A 16503-nucleotide genomic window follows, 5' to 3' on the forward strand; every position below is an offset into this window, starting at 1 on the left:
CAGACTATAAAAGAGAAACCAACCCAAAAAGTTTGGTTGATTAGTCTGTGGCATTCTTTTAAACTGTTGCTTATGGCGGTCTCTGTGAGCTTCTCAGTGACATTCAGCCATCCAGGTATCCCGCCTGCAGTAGACGGAATGTGGCAATGGAACGCTGGCTGCGCGTGTCATAATAGGCTCTGAGCCTTTATATACCTGCGCACAGCAGCAGCCACCTTCAGTCTGCTGCTGGACAGCCAGCAGCAGCAGCAGCAGGAGAGGTAATTAATCAGCAACCCTCCTGCTAAGGGTAGACAGCTGCTCGTTCCACCCCCCCCCCGCCTTAATTGGTTCTCCTCCCTTCCAACGGTGTTGAGGCGGGTGGGAACAGCCGGGGGTTGAGGGTACTGTGCTAAAAGAGGTGGAGTTATGCAGATCTAAATCGCGTGGATTGCAGCAGCAGCAAGCCGAAAAGTGCAGGCATGTGAGGGATCTAGAGGTTGACAGCATGTCTTCTTAACGGGAGTCCAGGTGGCCATCTCCACAAATGGACTTTTCAGAATCCTTGGGTGGCACCGTAGTCGGAAACCAATTCTGGTTATCGCTTCTCGGCCTTTTGGCTAAGATCAAGTGTAGTATCTGTTCTTATCAGTTTAATATCTGATACGTCCCCTATCTGGGGACCATATATTAAATGGATTTTTAGAACAGGGAGATGGAAAAAGAGCTTGCTCTGTCCACTCCACGCATTGACCTGGTATTGCAGTATCTCCAGGACCGATGCACCCCTTCTTTAATGCAGTTTCTAAAATCAGAAAGAATTGAATTCAATGCTTTTTGTTCATTTGGCTTGTTTGTCGGATTTTGGGATGGACTCTTTGGCTTTGCTTTTCTTCTCCTCATTGGATTTTTCATGTTAAAAGTTGCAGAAGCCAGATGACAAGCTCATTTTGGTTCAACTTCAGCAACTGTGCATTGCATTGCCATGTAATGTAATGCAATGCTATCTATCTAGCTCTCCCTCTATACTTCCTTTTGGATAAACAGACATATTAGGCAAGCATTTTGGAGCTTTCACCTAAATAACTACAGGTGGTGAGATAAGCTGCACAATATAATTGACCTTTCAGTATATTGTTGCACACACACCATCTATTTAGCAAATGCCCTTGTTATCAACAGCAGCCTTTTAAACTCACCTGAGCTAACAGGCATGTGAGCTGGTTACTCTGCTGCGCTTAAAATTTCTTTTTTGGTTTGCTACAATGCCTTTTCTGAAACGTTGTCTCCCTCTGCTGGAACACTGACTTCTTTCATTTAATGCCTGCAGACTATAAAAGAGAAACCAACCCAAAAAGTTTGGTTGATTAGTCTGTGGCATTCTTTTAAACTGTTGCTTATGGCGGTCTCTGTGAGCTTCTCAGTGACATTCAGCCATCCAGGTATCCCGCCTGCAGTAGACGGAATGTGGCAATGGAACGCTGGCTGCGCGTGTCATAATAGGCTCTGAGCCTTTATATACCTGCGCACAGCAGCAGCCACCTTCAGTCTGCTGCTGGACAGCCAGCAGCAGCAGCAGCAGGAGAGGTAATTAATCAGCAACCCTCCTGCTAAGGGTAGACAGCTGCTCGTTCCACCCCCCCCCCCCGCCTTAATTGGTTCTCCTCCCTTCCAACGGTGTTGAGGCGGGTGGGAACAGCCGGGGGTTGAGGGTACTGTGCTAAAAGAGGTGGAGTTATGCAGATCTAAAACGCGTGGATTGCAGCAGCAGCAAGCCGAAAAGTGCAGGCATGTGAGGGATCTAGAGGTTGACAGCATGTCTTCTTAACGGGAGTCCGGGTGCCCATCTCCACAAATGGACTTTTCAGAATCCTTGGGTGGCACCGTAGTCGGAAACCAATTCTGGTTATCGCTTCTCGGCCTTTTGGCTAAGATCAAGTGTAGTATCTGTTCTTATCAGTTTAATATCTGATACGTCCCCTATCTGGGGACCATATATTAAATGGATTTTTAGAACAGGGAGATGGAAAAAGAGCTTGCTCTATCCACTCCACGCATTGACCTGGTATTGCAGTATCTCCAGGACCGGTGCACCCCTTCTTTAATGCAGTTTCTAAAATCAGAAAGAATTGAATTCAATGCTTTTTGTTCATTTGGCTTGTTTGTCGGATTTTGGGATGGACTCTTTGGCTTTGCTTTTCTTCTCCTCATTGGATTTTTCATGTTAAAAGTTGCAGAAGCCAGATGACAAGCTCATTTTGGTTCAACTTCAGCAACTGTGCATTGCATTGCCATGTAATGTAATGCAATGCTATCTATCTAGCTCTCCCTCTATACTTCCTTTTGGATAAACAGACATATTAGGCAAGCATTTTGGAGCTTTCACCTAAATAACTACAGGTGGTGAGATAAGCTGCACAATATAATTGACCTTTCAGTATATTGTTGCACACACACCATCTATTTAGCAAATGCCCTTGTTATCAACAGCAGCCTTTTAAACTCACCTGAGCTAACAGGCATGTGAGCTGGTTACTCTGCTGCGCTTAAAATTTCTTTTTTGGTTTGCTACAATGCCTTTTCTGAAACGTTGTCTCCCTCTGCTGGAACACTGACTTCTTTCATTTAATGCCTGCAGACTATAAAAGAGAAACCAACCCAAAAAGTTTGGTTGATTAGTCTGTGGCATTCTTTTAAACTGTTGCTTATGGCGGTCTCTGTGAGCTTCTCAGTGACATTCAGCCATCCAGGTATCCCGCCTGCAGTAGACGGAATGTGGCAATGGAACGCTGGCTGCGCGTGTCATAATAGGCTCTGAGCCTTTATATACCTGCGCACAGCAGCAGCCACCTTCAGTCTGCTGCTGGACAGCCAGCAGCAGCAGCAGCAGGAGAGGTAATTAATCAGCAACCCTCCTGCTAAGGGTAGACAGCTGCTCGTTCCACCCCCCCCCCCCGCCTTAATTGGTTCTCCTCCCTTCCAACGGTGTTGAGGCGGGTGGGAACAGCCGGGGGTTGAGGGTACTGTGCTAAAAGAGGTGGAGTTATGCAGATCTAAAACGCGTGGATTGCAGCAGCAGCAAGCCGAAAAGTGCAGGCATGTGAGGGATCTAGAGGTTGACAGCATGTCTTCTTAACGGGAGTCCGGGTGCCCATCTCCACAAATGGACTTTTCAGAATCCTTGGGTGGCACCGTAGTCGGAAACCAATTCTGGTTATCGCTTCTCGGCCTTTTGGCTAAGATCAAGTGTAGTATCTGTTCTTATCAGTTTAATATCTGATACGTCCCCTATCTGGGGACCATATATTAAATGGATTTTTAGAACAGGGAGATGGAAAAAGAGCTTGCTCTGTCCACTCCACGCATTGACCTGGTATTGCAGTATCTCCAGGACCGGTGCACCCCTTCTTTAATGCAGTTTCTAAAATCAGAAAGAATTGAATTCAATGCTTTTTGTTCATTTGGCTTGTTTGTCGGATTTTGGGATGGACTCTTTGGCTTTGCTTTTCTTCTCCTCATTGGATTTTTCATGTTAAAAGTTGCAGAAGCCAGATGACAAGCTCATTTTGGTTCAACTTCAGCAACTGTGCATTGCATTGCCATGTAATGTAATGCAATGCTATCTATCTAGCTCTCCCTCTATACTTCCTTTTGGATAAACAGACATATTAGGCAAGCATTTTGGAGCTTTCACCTAAATAACTACAGGTGGTGAGATAAGCTGCACAATATAATTGACCTTTCAGTATATTGTTGCACACACACCATCTATTTAGCAAATGCCCTTGTTATCAACAGCAGCCTTTTAAACTCACCTGAGCTAACAGGTATGTGAGCTGGTTACTCTGCTGCGCTTAAAATTTCTTTTTTGGTTTGCTACAATGCCTTTTCTGAAACGTTGTCTCCCTCTGCTGGAACACTGACTTCTTTCATTTAATGCCTGCAGACTATAAAAGAGAAACCAACCCAAAAAGTTTGGTTGATTAGTCTGTGGCATTCTTTTAAACTGTTGCTTATGGCGGTCTCTGTGAGCTTCTCAGTGACATTCAGCCATCCAGGTATCCCGCCTGCAGTAGACGGAATGTGGCAATGGAACGCTGGATGCGCGTGTCATAATAGGCTCTGAGCCTTTATATACCTGCGCACAGCAGCAGCCACCTTCAGTCTGCTGCTGGACAGCCAGCAGCAGCAGCAGGAGAGGTAATTAATCAGCAACCCTCCTGCTAAGGGTAGACAGCTGCTCGTTCCACCCCCCCCCCGCCTTAATTGGTTCTCCTCCCTTCCAACGGTGTTGAGGCGGGTGGGAACAGCCGGGGGTTGAGGGTACTGTGCTAAAAGAGGTGGAGTTATGCAGATCTAAAACGCGTGGATTGCAGCAGCAGCAAGCCGAAAAGTGCAGGCATGTGAGGGATCTAGAGGTTGACAGCATGTCTTCTTAACGGGAGTCCAGGTGGCCATCTCCACAAATGGACTTTTCAGAATCCTTGGGTGGCACCGTAGTCGGAAACCAATTCTGGTTATCGCTTCTCGGCCTTTTGGCTAAGATCAAGTGTAGTATCTGTTCTTATCAGTTTAATATCTGATACGTCCCCTATCTGGGGACCATATATTAAATGGATTTTTAGAACAGGGAGATGGAAAAAGAGCTTGCTCTGTCCACTCCACGCATTGACCTGGTATTGCAGTATCTCCAGGACCGGTGCACCCCTTCTTTAATGCAGTTTCTAAAATCAGAAAGAATTGAATTCAATGCTTTTTGTTCATTTGGCTTGTTTGTCGGATTTTGGGATGGACTCTTTGGCTTTGCTTTTCTTCTCCTCATTGGATTTTTCATGTTAAAAGTTGCAGAAGCCAGATGACAAGCTCATTTTGGTTCAACTTCAGCAACTGTGCATTGCATTGCCATGTAATGTAATGCAATGCTATCTATCTAGCTCTCCCTCTATACTTCCTTTTGGATAAACAGACATATTAGGCAAGCATTTTGGAGCTTTCACCTAAATAACTACAGGTGGTGAGATAAGCTGCACAATATAATTGACCTTTCAGTATATTGTTGCACACACACCATCTATTTAGCAAATGCCCTTGTTATCAACAGCAGCCTTTTAAACTCACCTGAGCTAACAGGTATGTGAGCTGGTTACTCTGCTGCGCTTAAAATTTCTTTTTTGGTTTGCTACAATGCCTTTTCTGAAACGTTGTCTCCCTCTGCTGGAACACTGACTTCTTTCATTTAATGCCTGCAGACTATAAAAGAGAAACCAACCCAAAAAGTTTGGTTGATTAGTCTGTGGCATTCTTTTAAACTGTTGCTTATGGCGGTCTCTGTGAGCTTCTCAGTGACATTCAGCCATCCAGGTATCCCGCCTGCAGTAGACGGAATGTGGCAATGGAACGCTGGCTGCGCGTGTCATAATAGGCTCTGAGCCTTTATATACCTGCGCACAGCAGCAGCCACCTTCAGTCTGCTGCTGGACAGCCAGCAGCAGCAGCAGCAGGAGAGGTAATTAATCAGCAACCCTCCTGCTAAGGGTAGACAGCTGCTCGTTCCACCCCCCCCCCCCCCGCCTTAATTGGTTCTCCTCCCTTCCAATGGTGTTGAGGCGGGTGGGAACAGCCGGGGGTTGAGGGTACTGTGCTAAAAGAGGTGGAGTTATGCAGATCTAAAACGCGTGGATTGCAGCAGCAGCAAGCCGAAAAGTGCAGGCATGTGAGGGATCTAGAGGTTGACAGCATGTCTTCTTAACGGGAGTCCAGGTGGCCATCTCCACAAATGGACTTTTCAGAATCCTTGGGTGGCACCGTAGTCGGAAACCAATTCTGGTTATCGCTTCTCGGCCTTTTGGCTAAGATCAAGTGTAGTATCTTTTGAAATGCAGTTTTGTCCTTGGGCTGCCCTAGTAAATTGATGCATATTACACACTGGTTTGGTGCACTTGTTAGTACGCCAGGTGGCTCATAGAGTTATCTGATGGAAAACATGGCCCTCCAGGATCGAAATCACTAGGCTGGGTAAGTGTGAGGGCTTTGGAGCAATGTGCCCCAGGAGTAGGCGCCCTGGTGGGAGTCCAAGCTTACTGGGACTGGGAACCCCAGAAAGACTTGGCTTCGTAGCATGCCGCACCTTTGCCAATCATACTTTCTGAGCAACCCCCCCTATTCCTGGCCTCCGGGCTAGGAAGGGGAATTTTTATAAACCCGGTCGGAGGTCCGGTCAGCTTTGGGCTGAGAAACCAACACAGGCTCCAGCTCCACTAGGGTGGCAGCCTAGATGGAAGCTGGGAGCACGAAAACGGCTCTTCTCCGGCTTCGGCTAGGGAGAGCATCGGAGATCCCTGACCCTCGCTGTGGCCTTCTGGCTCGGAGGGATGGGGATGGTTTATTGGGGACCCTCTCCTCCGGGAAGGGTCCACATGAATCCTCGCCTCGTGCGCTGTTTTGGTGTGACTTCGGACACATTTTTCAGTGCCTTGGATGCAGCTTCAATCAAAAATCTGTTCTTATCAGTTTAATATCTGATACGTCCCCTATCTGGGGACCATATATTAAATGGATTTTTAGAACAGGGAGATGGAAAAAGAGCTTGCTCTGTCCACTCCACGCATTGACCTGGTATTGCAGTATCTCCAGGACCGGTGCACCCCTTCTTTAATGCAGTTTCTAAAATCAGAAAGAATTGAATTCAATGCTTTTTGTTCATTTGGCTTGTTTGTCGGATTTTGGGATGGACTCTTTGGCTTTGCTTTTCTTCTCCTCATTGGATTTTTCATGTTAAAAGTTGCAGAAGCCAGATGACAAGCTCATTTTGGTTCAACTTCAGCAACTGTGCATTGCATTGCCATGTAATGTAATGCAATGCTATCTATCTAGCTCTCCCTCTATACTTCCTTTTGGATAAACAGACATATTAGGCAAGCATTTTGAAGCTTTCACCTAAATAACTACAGGTGGTGAGATAAGCTGCACAATATAATTGACCTTTCAGTATATTGTTGCACACACACCATCTATTTAGCAAATGCCCTTGTTATCAACAGCAGCCTTTTAAACTCACCTGAGCTAACAGGTATGTGAGCTGGTTACTCTGCTGCGCTTAAAATTTCTTTTTTGGTTTGCTACAATGCCTTTTCTGAAACGTTGTCTCCCTCTGCTGGAACACTGACTTCTTTCATTTAATGCCTGCAGACTATAAAAGAGAAACCAACCCAAAAAGTTTGGTTGATTAGTCTGTGGCATTCTTTTAAACTGTTGCTTATGGCGGTCTCTGTGAGCTTCTCAGTGACATTCAGCCATCCAGGTATCCCGCCTGCAGTAGACGGAATGTGGCAATGGAACGCTGGCTGCGCGTGTCATAATAGGCTCTGAGCCTTTATATACCTGCGCACAGCAGCAGCCACCTTCAGTCTGCTGCTGGACAGCCAGCAGCAGCAGCAGCAGGAGAGGTAATTAATCAGCAACCCTCCTGCTAAGGGTAGACAGCTGCTCGTTCCACCCCCCCCCCCCCGCCTTAATTGGTTCTCCTCCCTTCCAACGGTGTTGAGGCGGGTGGGAACAGCCGGGGGTTGAGGGTACTGTGCTAAAAGAGGTGGAGTTATGCAGATCTAAAACGCGTGGATTGCAGCAGCAGCAAGCCGAAAAGTGCAGGCATGTGAGGGATCTAGAGGTTGACAGCATGTCTTCTTAACGGGAGTCCAGGTGGCCATCTCCACAAATGGACTTTTCAGACTCCTTGGGTGGCACCGTAGTCGGAAACCAATTCTGGTTATCGCTTCTCGGCCTTTTGGCTAAGATCAAGTGTAGTATCTGTTCTTATCAGTTTAATATCTGATACGTCCCCTATCTGGGGACCATATATTAAATGGATTTTTAGAACAGGGAGATGGAAAAAGAGCTTGCTCTGTCCACTCCACGCATTGACCTGGTATTGCAGTATCTCCAGGACCGGTGCACCCCTTCTTTAATGCAGTTTCTAAAATCAGAAAGAATTGAATTCAATGCTTTTTGTTCATTTGGCTTGTTTGTCGGATTTTGGGATGGACTCTTTGGCTTTGCTTTTCTTCTCCTCATTGGATTTTTCATGTTAAAAGTTGCAGAAGCCAGATGACAAGCTCATTTTGGTTCAACTTCAGCAACTGTGCATTGCATTGCCATGTAATGTAATGCAATGCTATCTATCTAGCTCTCCCTCTATACTTCCTTTTGGATAAACAGACATATTAGGCAAGCATTTTGGAGCTTTCACCTAAATAACTACAGGTGGTGAGATAAGCTGCACAATATAATTGACCTTTCAGTATATTGTTGCACACACACCATCTATTTAGCAAATGCCCTTGTTATCAACAGCAGCCTTTTAAACTCACCTGAGCTAACAGGTATGTGAGCTGGTTACTCTGCTGCGCTTAAAATTTCTTTTTTGGTTTGCTACAATGCCTTTTCTGAAACGTTGTCTCCCTCTGCTGGAACACTGACTTCTTTCATTTAATGCCTGCAGACTATAAAATAGAAACCAACCCAAAAAGTTTGGTTGATTAGTCTGTGGCATTCTTTTAAACTGTTGCTTATGGCGGTCTCTGTGAGCTTCTCAGTGACATTCAGCCATCCAGGTATCCCGCCTGCAGTAGACGGAATGTGGCAATGGAACGCTGGCTGCGCGTGTCATAATAGGCTCTGAGCCTTTATATACCTGCGCACAGCAGCAGCCACCTTCAGTCTGCTGCTGGACAGCCAGCAGCAGCAGCAGCAGGAGAGGTAATTAATCAGCAACCCTCCTGCTAAGGGTAGACAGCTGCTCGTTCCACCCCCCCCCCCCGCCTTAATTGGTTCTCCTCCCTTCCAACGGTGTTGAGGCGGGTGGGAACAGCCGGGGGTTGAGGGTACTGTGCTAAAAGAGGTGGAGTTATGCAGATCTAAAACGCGTGGATTGCAGCAGCAGCAAGCCGAAAAGTGCAGGCATGTGAGGGATCTAGAGGTTGACAGCATGTCTTCTTAACGGGAGTCCAGGTGGCCATCTCCACAAATGGACTTTTCAGAATCCTTGGGTGGCACCGTAGTCGGAAACCAATTCTGGTTATCGCTTCTCGGCCTTTTGGCTAAGATCAAGTGTAGTATCTGTTCTTATCAGTTTAATATCTGATACGTCCCCTATCTGGGGACCATATATTAAATGGATTTTTAGAACAGGGAGATGGAAAAAGAGCTTGCTCTGTCCACTCCACGCATTGACCTGGTATTGCAGTATCTCCAGGACCGGTGCACCCCTTCTTTAATGCAGTTTCTAAAATCAGAAAGAATTGAATTCAATGCTTTTTGTTCATTTGGCTTGTTTGTCGGATTTTGGGATGGACTCTTTGGCTTTGCTTTCCTTCTCCTCATTGGATTTTTCATGTTAAAAGTTGCAGAAGCCAGATGACAAGCTCATTTTGGTTCAACTTCAGCAACTGTGCATTGCATTGCCATGTAATGTAATGCAATGCTATCTATCTAGCTCTCCCTCTATACTTCCTTTTGGATAAACAGACATATTAGGCAAGCATTTTGGAGCTTTCACCTAAATAACTACAGGTGGTGAGATAAGCTGCACAATATAATTGACCTTTCAGTATATTGTTGCACACACACCATCTATTTAGCAAATGCCCTTGTTATCAACAGCAGCCTTTTAAACTCACCTGAGCTAACAGGTATGTGAGCTGGTTACTCTGCTGCGCTTAAAATTTCTTTTTTGGTTTGCTACAATGCCTTTTCTGAAACGTTGTCTCCCTCTGCTGGAACACTGACTTCTTTCATTTAATGCCTGCAGACTATAAAAGAGAAACCAACCCAAAAAGTTTGGTTGATTAGTCTGTGGCATTCTTTTAAACTGTTGCTTATGGCGGTCTCTGTGAGCTTCTCAGTGACATTCAGCCATCCAGGTATCCCGCCTGCAGTAGACGGAATGTGGCAATGGAACGCTGGCTGCGCGTGTCATAATAGGCTCTGAGCCTTTATATACCTGCGCACAGCAGCAGCCACCTTCAGTCTGCTGCTGGACAGCCAGCAGCAGCAGCAGCAGGAGAGGTAATTAATCAGCAACCCTCCTGCTAAGGGTAGACAGCTGCTCGTTCCACCCCCCCCCCCCGCCTTAATTGGTTCTCCTCCCTTCCAACGGTGTTGAGGCGGGTGGGAACAGCCGGGGGTTGAGGGTACTGTGCTAAAAGAGGTGGAGTTATGCAGATCTAAAACGCGTGGATTGCAGCAGCAGCAAGCCGAAAAGTGCAGGCATGTGAGGGATCTAGAGGTTGACAGCATGTCTTCTTAACGGGAGTCCAGGTGGCCATCTCCACAAATGGACTTTTCAGAATCCTTGGGTGGCACCGTAGTCGGAAACCAATTCTGGTTATCGCTTCTCGGCCTTTTGGCTAAGATCAAGTGTAGTATCTGTTCTTATCAGTTTAATATCTGATACGTCCCCTATCTGGGGACCATATATTAAATGGATTTTTAGAACAGGGAGATGGAAAAAGAGCTTGCTCTGTCCACTCCACGCATTGACCTGGTATTGCAGTATCTCCAGGACCGGTGCACCCCTTCTTTAATGCAGTTTCTAAAATCAGAAAGAATTGAATTCAATGCTTTTTGTTCATTTGGCTTGTTTGTCGGATTTTGGGATGGACTCTTTGGCTTTGCTTTTCTTCTCCTCATTGGATTTTTCATGTTAAAAGTTGCAGAAGCCAGATGACAAGCTCATTTTGGTTCAACTTCAGCAACTGTGCATTGCATTGCCATGTAATGTAATGCAATGCTATCTATCTAGCTCTCCCTCTATACTTCCTTTTGGATAAACAGACATATTAGGCAAGCATTTTGGAGCTTTCACCTAAATAACTACAGGTGGTGAGATAAGCTGCACAATATAATTGACCTTTCAGTATATTGTTGCACACACACCATCTATTTAGCAAATGCCCTTGTTATCAACAGCAGCCTTTTAAACTCACCTGAGCTAACAGGTAGGTGAGCTGGTTACTCTGCTGCGCTTAAAATTTCTTTTTTGGTTTGCTACAATGCCTTTTCTGAAACGTTGTCTCCCTCTGCTGGAACACTGACTTCTTTCATTTAATGCCTGCAGACTATAAAAGAGAAACCAACCCAAAAAGTTTGGTTGATTAGTCTGTGGCATTCTTTTAAACTGTTGCTTATGGCGGTCTCTGTGAGATTCTCAGTGACATTCAGCCATCCAGGTATCCCGCCTGCAGTAGACGGAATGTGGCAATGGAACGCTGGCTGCGCGTGTCATAATAGGCTCTGAGCCTTTATATACCTGCGCACAGCAGCAGCCACCTTCAGTCTGCTGCTGGACAGCCAGCAGCAGCAGCAGCAGGAGAGGTAATTAATCAGCAACCCTCCTGCTAAGGGTAGACAGCTGCTCGTTCCACCCCCCCCCCCGCCTTAATTGGTTCTCCTCCCTTCCAACGGTGTTGAGGCGGGTGGGAACAGCTGGGGGTTGAGGGTACTGTGCTAAAAGAGGTGGAGTTATGCAGATCTAAAACGCGTGGATTGCAGCAGCAGCAAGCCGAAAAGTGCAGGCATGTGAGGGATCTAAAGGTTGACAGCATGTCTTCTTAACGGGAGTCCAGGTGGCCATCTCCACAAATGGACTTTTCAGAATCCTTGGGTGGCACCGTAGTCGGAAACCAATTCTGGTGATCGCTTCTCGGCCTTTTGGCTAAGATCAAGTGTAGTATCTGTTCTTATCAGTTTAATATCTGATACGTCCCCTATCTGGGGACCATATATTAAATGGATTTTTAGAACAGGGAGATGGAAAAAGAGCTTGCTCTGTCCACTCCACGCATTGACCTGGTATTGCAGTATCTCCAGGACCGGTGCACCCCTTCTTTAATGCAGTTTCTAAAATCAGAAAGAATTGAATTCAATGCTTTTTGTTCATTTGGCTTGTTTGTCGGATTTTGGGATGGACTCTTTGGCTTTGCTTTTCTTCTCCTCATTGGATTTTTCATGTTAAAAGTTGCAGAAGCCAGATGACAAGCTCATTTTGGTTCAACTTCAGCAACTGTGCATTGCATTGCCATGTAATGTAATGCAATGCTATCTATCTAGCTCTCCCTCTATACTTCCTTTTGGATAAACAGACATATTAGGCAAGCATTTTGGAGCTTTCACCTAAATAACTACAGGTGGTGAGATAAGCTGCACAATATAATTGACCTTTCAGTATATTGTTGCACACACACCATCTATTTAGCAAATGCCCTTGTTATCAACAGCAGCCTTTTAAACTCACCTGAGCTAACAGGTATGTGAGCTGGTTACTCTGCTGCGCTTAAAATTTCTTTTTTGGTTTGCTACAATGCCTTTTCTGAAACGTTGTCTCCCTCTGCTGGAACACTGACTTCTTTCATTTAATGCCTGCAGACTATAAAAGAGAAACCAACCCAAAAAGTTTGGTTGATTAGTCTGTGGCATTCTTTTAAACTGTTGCTTATGGCGGTCTCTGTGAGCTTCTCAGTGACATTCAGCCATCCAGGTATCCCGCCTGCAGTAGACGGAATGTGGCAATGGAACGCTGGCTGCGCGTGTCATAATAGGCTCTGAGCCTTTATATACCTGCGCACAGCAGCAGCCACCTTCAGTCTGCTGCTGGACAGCCAGCAGCAGCAGCAGCAGGAGAGGTAATTAATCAGCAACCCTCCTGCTAAGGGTAGACAGCTGCTCGTTCCACCCCCCCCCCGCCTTAATTGGTTCTCCTCCCTTCCAACGGTGTTGAGGCGGGTGGGAACAGCCGGGGGTTGAGGGTACTGTGCTAAAAGAGGTGGAGTTATGCAGATCTAAAACGCGTGGATTGCAGCAGCAGCAAGCCGAAAAGTGCAGGCATGTGAGGGATCTAAAGGTTGACAGCATGTCTTCTTAACGGGAGTCCAGGTGGCCATCTCCACAAATGGACTTTTCAGAATCCTTGGGTGGCACCGTAGTCGGAAACCAATTCTGGTTATCGCTTCTCGGCCTTTTGGCTAAGATCAAGTGTAGTATCTGTTCTTATCAGTTTAATATCTGATACGTCCCCTATCTGGGGACCATATATTAAATGGATTTTTAGAACAGGGAGATGGAAAAAGAGCTTGCTCTGTCCACTCCACGCATTGACCTGGTATTGCAGTATCTCCAGGACCGGTGCACCCCTTCTTTAATGCAGTTTCTAAAATCAGAAAGAATTGAATTCAATGCTTTTTGTTCATTTGGCTTGTTTGTCGGATTTTGGGATGGACTCTTTGGCTTTGCTTTTCTTCTCCTCATTGGATTTTTCATGTTAAAAGTTGCAGAAGCCAGATGACAAGCTCATTTTGGTTCAACTTCAGCAACTGTGCATTGCATTGCCATGTAATGTAATGCAATGCTATCTATCTAGCTCTCCCTCTATACTTCCTTTTGGATAAACAGACATATTAGGCAAGCATTTTGGAGCTTTCACCTAAATAACTACAGGTGGTGAGATAAGCTGCACAATATAATTGACCTTTCAGTATATTGTTGCACACACACCATCTATTTAGCAAATGCCCTTGTTATCAACAGCAGCCTTTTAAACTCACCTGAGCTAACAGGTATGTGAGCTGGTTACTCTGCTGCGCTTAAAATTTCTTTTTTGGTTTGCTACAATGCCTTTTCTGAAACGTTGTCTCCCTCTGCTGGAACACTGACTTCTTTCATTTAATGCCTGCAGACTATAAAAGAGAAACCAACCCAAAAAGTTTGGTTGATTAGTCTGTGGCATTCTTTTAAACTGTTGCTTATGGCGGTCTCTGTGAGCTTCTCAGTGACATTCAGCCATCCAGGTATCCCGCCTGCAGTAGACGGAATGTGGCAATGGAACGCTGGCTGCGCGTGTCATAATAGGCTCTGAGCCTTTATATACCTGCGCACAGCAGCAGCCACCTTCAGTCTGCTGCTGGACAGCCAGCAGCAGCAGCAGCAGGAGAGGTAATTAATCAGCAACCCTCCTGCTAAGGGTAGACAGCTGCTCGTTCCACCAACCCCCCCGCCTTAATTGCTTCTCCTCCCTTCCAACGGTGTTGAGGCGGGTGGGAACAGCCGGGGGTTGAGGGTACTGTGCTAAAAGAGGTGGAGTTATGCAGATCTAAAACGCGTGGATTGCAGCAGCAGCAAGCCGAAAAGTGCAGGCATGTGAGGGATCTAGAGGTTGACAGCATGTCTTCTTAACGGGAGTCCAGGTGGCCATCTCCACAAATGGACTTTTCAGAATCCTTGGGTGGCACCGTAGTCGGAAACCAATTCTGGTTATCGCTTCTCGGCCTTTTGGCTAAGATCAAGTGTAGTATCTGTTCTTATCAGTTTAATATCTGATACGTCCCCTATCTGGGGACCATATATTAAATGGATTTTTAGAACAGGGAGATGGAAAAAGAGCTTGCTCTGTCCACTCCACGCATTGACCTGGTATTGCAGTATCTCCAGGACCGGTGCACCCCTTCTTTAATGCAGTTTCTAAAATCAGAAAGAATTGAATTCAATGCTCTTTGTTCATTTGGCTTGTTTGTCGGATTTTGGGATGGACTCTTTGGCTTTGCTTTTCTTCTCCTCATTGGATTTTTCATGTTAAAAGTTGCAGAAGCCAGATGACAAGCTCATTTTGGTTCAACTTCAGCAACTGTGCATTGCATTGCCATGTAATGTAATGCAATGCTATCTATCTAGCTCTCCCTCTATACTTCCTTTTGGATAAACAGACATATTAGGCAAGCATTTTGGAGCTTTCACCTAAATAACTACAGGTGGTGAGATAAGCTGCACAATATAATTGACCTTTCAGTATATTGTTGCACACACACCATCTATTTAGCAAATGCCCTTGTTATCAACAGCAGCCTTTTAAACTCACCTGAGCTAACAGGTATGTGAGCTGGTTACTCTGCTGCGCTTAAAATTTCTTTTTTGGTTTGCTACAATGCCTTTTCTGAAACGTTGTCTCCCTCTGCTGGAACACTGACTTCTTTCATTTAATGCCTGCAGACTATAAAAGAAAAACCAACCCAAAAAGTTTGGTTGATTAGTCTGTGGCATTCTTTTAAACTGTTGCTTATGGCGGTCTCTGTGAGCTTCTCAGTGACATTCAGCCATCCAGGTATCCCGCCTGCAGTAGACGGAATGTGGCAATGGAACGCTGGCTGCGCGTGTCATAATAGGCTCTGAGCCTTTATATACCTGCGCACAGCAGCAGCCACCTTCAGTCTGCTGCTGGACAGCCAGCAGCAGCAGCAGCAGGAGAGGTAATTAATCAGCAACCCTCCTGCTAAGGGTAGACAGCTGCTCGTTCCACCCCCCCCCGCCTTAATTGGTTCTCCTCCCTTCCAACGGTGTTGAGGCGGGTGGGAACAGCCGGGAGTTGAGGGTACTGTGCTAAAAGAGGTGGAGTTATGCAGATCTAAAACGCGTGGATTGCAGCAGCAGCAAGCCGAAAAGTGCAGGCATGTGAGGGATCTAGAGGTTGACAGCATGTCTTCTTAACGGGAGTCCAGGTGGCCATCTCCACAAATGGACTTTTCAGAATCCTTGGGTGGCACCGTAGTCGGAAACCAATTCTGGTTATCGCTTCTCGGCCTTTTGGCTAAGATCAAGCGTAGTATCTGTTCTTATCAGTTTAATATCTGATACGTCCCCTATCTGGGGACCATATATTAAATGGATTTTTAGAACAGGGAGATGGAAAAAGAGCTTGCTCTGTCCACTCCACGCATTGACCTGGTATTGCAGTATCTCCAGGACCGGTGCACCCCTTCTTTAATGCAGTTTCTAAAATCAGAAAGAATTGAATTCAATGCTTTTTGTTCATTTGGCTTGTTTGTCGGATTTTGGGATGGACTCTTTGGCTTTGCTTTTCTTCTCCTCATTGGATTTTTCATGTTAAAAGTTGCAGAAGCCAGATGACAAGCTCATTTTGGTTCAACTTCAGCAACTGTGCATTGCATTGCCATGTAATGTAATGCAATGCTATCTATCTAGCTCTCCCTCTATACTTCCTTTTGGATAAACAGACATATTAGGCAAGCATTTTGGAGCTTTCACCTAAATAACTACAGGTGGTGAGATAAGCTGCACAATATAATTGACCTTTCAGTATATTGTTGCACACACACCATCTATTTAGCAAATGCCCTTGTTATCAACAGCAGCCTTTTAAACTCACCTGAGCTAACAGGTATGTGAGCTGGTTACTCTGCTGCGCTTAAAATTTCTTTTTTGGTTTGCTACAATGCCTTTTCTGAAACGTTGTCTCCCTCTGCTGGAACACTGACTTCTTTCATTTAATGCCTGCAGACTATAAAAGAGAAACCAACCCAAAAAGTTTGGTTGATTAGTCTGTGGCATTCTTTTAAACTGTTGCTTATGGCGGTCTCTGTGAGCTTCTCAGTGACATTCAGCCATCCAGGTATCCCGCCTGCAGTAGACGGAATGTGGCAATGGAACGCTGGCTGCGCGTGTCATAATAGGCTCTGAGCCTTT

The 16503-nt window shown here is 45.7% G+C and overlaps 11 non-coding genes and 2 pseudogenes across 11 annotated transcripts; all 13 read left to right on the top strand.

Moving 5' to 3' along the window:
* The first annotated feature begins 579 nt into the window (after positions 1-579).
* LOC141159428 (U2 spliceosomal RNA) lies at positions 580-770 on the top strand. The gene has a single exon (XR_012249435.1). It is a non-coding gene; the product is annotated as a U2 spliceosomal RNA (small nuclear RNA).
* A 1117-nt stretch (positions 771-1887) lies between these two features.
* LOC141157814 (U2 spliceosomal RNA) lies at positions 1888-2078 on the top strand. Its single transcript, XR_012247853.1, has one exon. It is a non-coding gene; the product is annotated as a U2 spliceosomal RNA (small nuclear RNA).
* A 1117-nt stretch (positions 2079-3195) lies between these two features.
* On the top strand, positions 3196-3386 carry LOC141159866 (U2 spliceosomal RNA). Its single transcript, XR_012249860.1, has one exon. It is a non-coding gene; the product is annotated as a U2 spliceosomal RNA (small nuclear RNA).
* A 1112-nt stretch (positions 3387-4498) lies between these two features.
* LOC141159877 (U2 spliceosomal RNA) lies at positions 4499-4689 on the top strand. Its single transcript, XR_012249871.1, has one exon. It is a non-coding gene; the product is annotated as a U2 spliceosomal RNA (small nuclear RNA).
* Positions 4690-5808: 1119 nt separating this feature from the next.
* Positions 5809-5923, top strand: LOC141160373 (U2 spliceosomal RNA; annotated as a pseudogene).
* Positions 5924-6447: 524 nt separating this feature from the next.
* On the top strand, positions 6448-6628 carry LOC141160101 (U2 spliceosomal RNA; annotated as a pseudogene).
* A 1118-nt stretch (positions 6629-7746) lies between these two features.
* On the top strand, positions 7747-7937 carry LOC141159888 (U2 spliceosomal RNA). The gene has a single exon (XR_012249882.1). It is a non-coding gene; the product is annotated as a U2 spliceosomal RNA (small nuclear RNA).
* A 1117-nt stretch (positions 7938-9054) lies between these two features.
* On the top strand, positions 9055-9245 carry LOC141159900 (U2 spliceosomal RNA). Its single transcript, XR_012249894.1, has one exon. It is a non-coding gene; the product is annotated as a U2 spliceosomal RNA (small nuclear RNA).
* Positions 9246-10362: 1117 nt separating this feature from the next.
* LOC141159912 (U2 spliceosomal RNA) lies at positions 10363-10553 on the top strand. Its single transcript, XR_012249905.1, has one exon. It is a non-coding gene; the product is annotated as a U2 spliceosomal RNA (small nuclear RNA).
* A 1116-nt stretch (positions 10554-11669) lies between these two features.
* On the top strand, positions 11670-11860 carry LOC141159924 (U2 spliceosomal RNA). The gene has a single exon (XR_012249916.1). It is a non-coding gene; the product is annotated as a U2 spliceosomal RNA (small nuclear RNA).
* Positions 11861-12975: 1115 nt separating this feature from the next.
* On the top strand, positions 12976-13166 carry LOC141159935 (U2 spliceosomal RNA). Its single transcript, XR_012249929.1, has one exon. It is a non-coding gene; the product is annotated as a U2 spliceosomal RNA (small nuclear RNA).
* A 1116-nt stretch (positions 13167-14282) lies between these two features.
* On the top strand, positions 14283-14473 carry LOC141159947 (U2 spliceosomal RNA). The gene has a single exon (XR_012249940.1). It is a non-coding gene; the product is annotated as a U2 spliceosomal RNA (small nuclear RNA).
* Positions 14474-15587: 1114 nt separating this feature from the next.
* On the top strand, positions 15588-15778 carry LOC141159774 (U2 spliceosomal RNA). Its single transcript, XR_012249772.1, has one exon. It is a non-coding gene; the product is annotated as a U2 spliceosomal RNA (small nuclear RNA).
* The last annotated feature ends 725 nt before the right edge of the window (positions 15779-16503 follow it).

The sequence above is a fragment of the Phyllobates terribilis genome, unplaced genomic scaffold (genome assembly GCF_046119375.1).
Source record: "Phyllobates terribilis strain yellow unplaced genomic scaffold, ASM4611937v1 Scaffold_8__6_contigs__length_399053987, whole genome shotgun sequence".
Classification (NCBI taxonomy): domain Eukaryota; kingdom Metazoa; phylum Chordata; class Amphibia; order Anura; family Dendrobatidae; genus Phyllobates; species Phyllobates terribilis.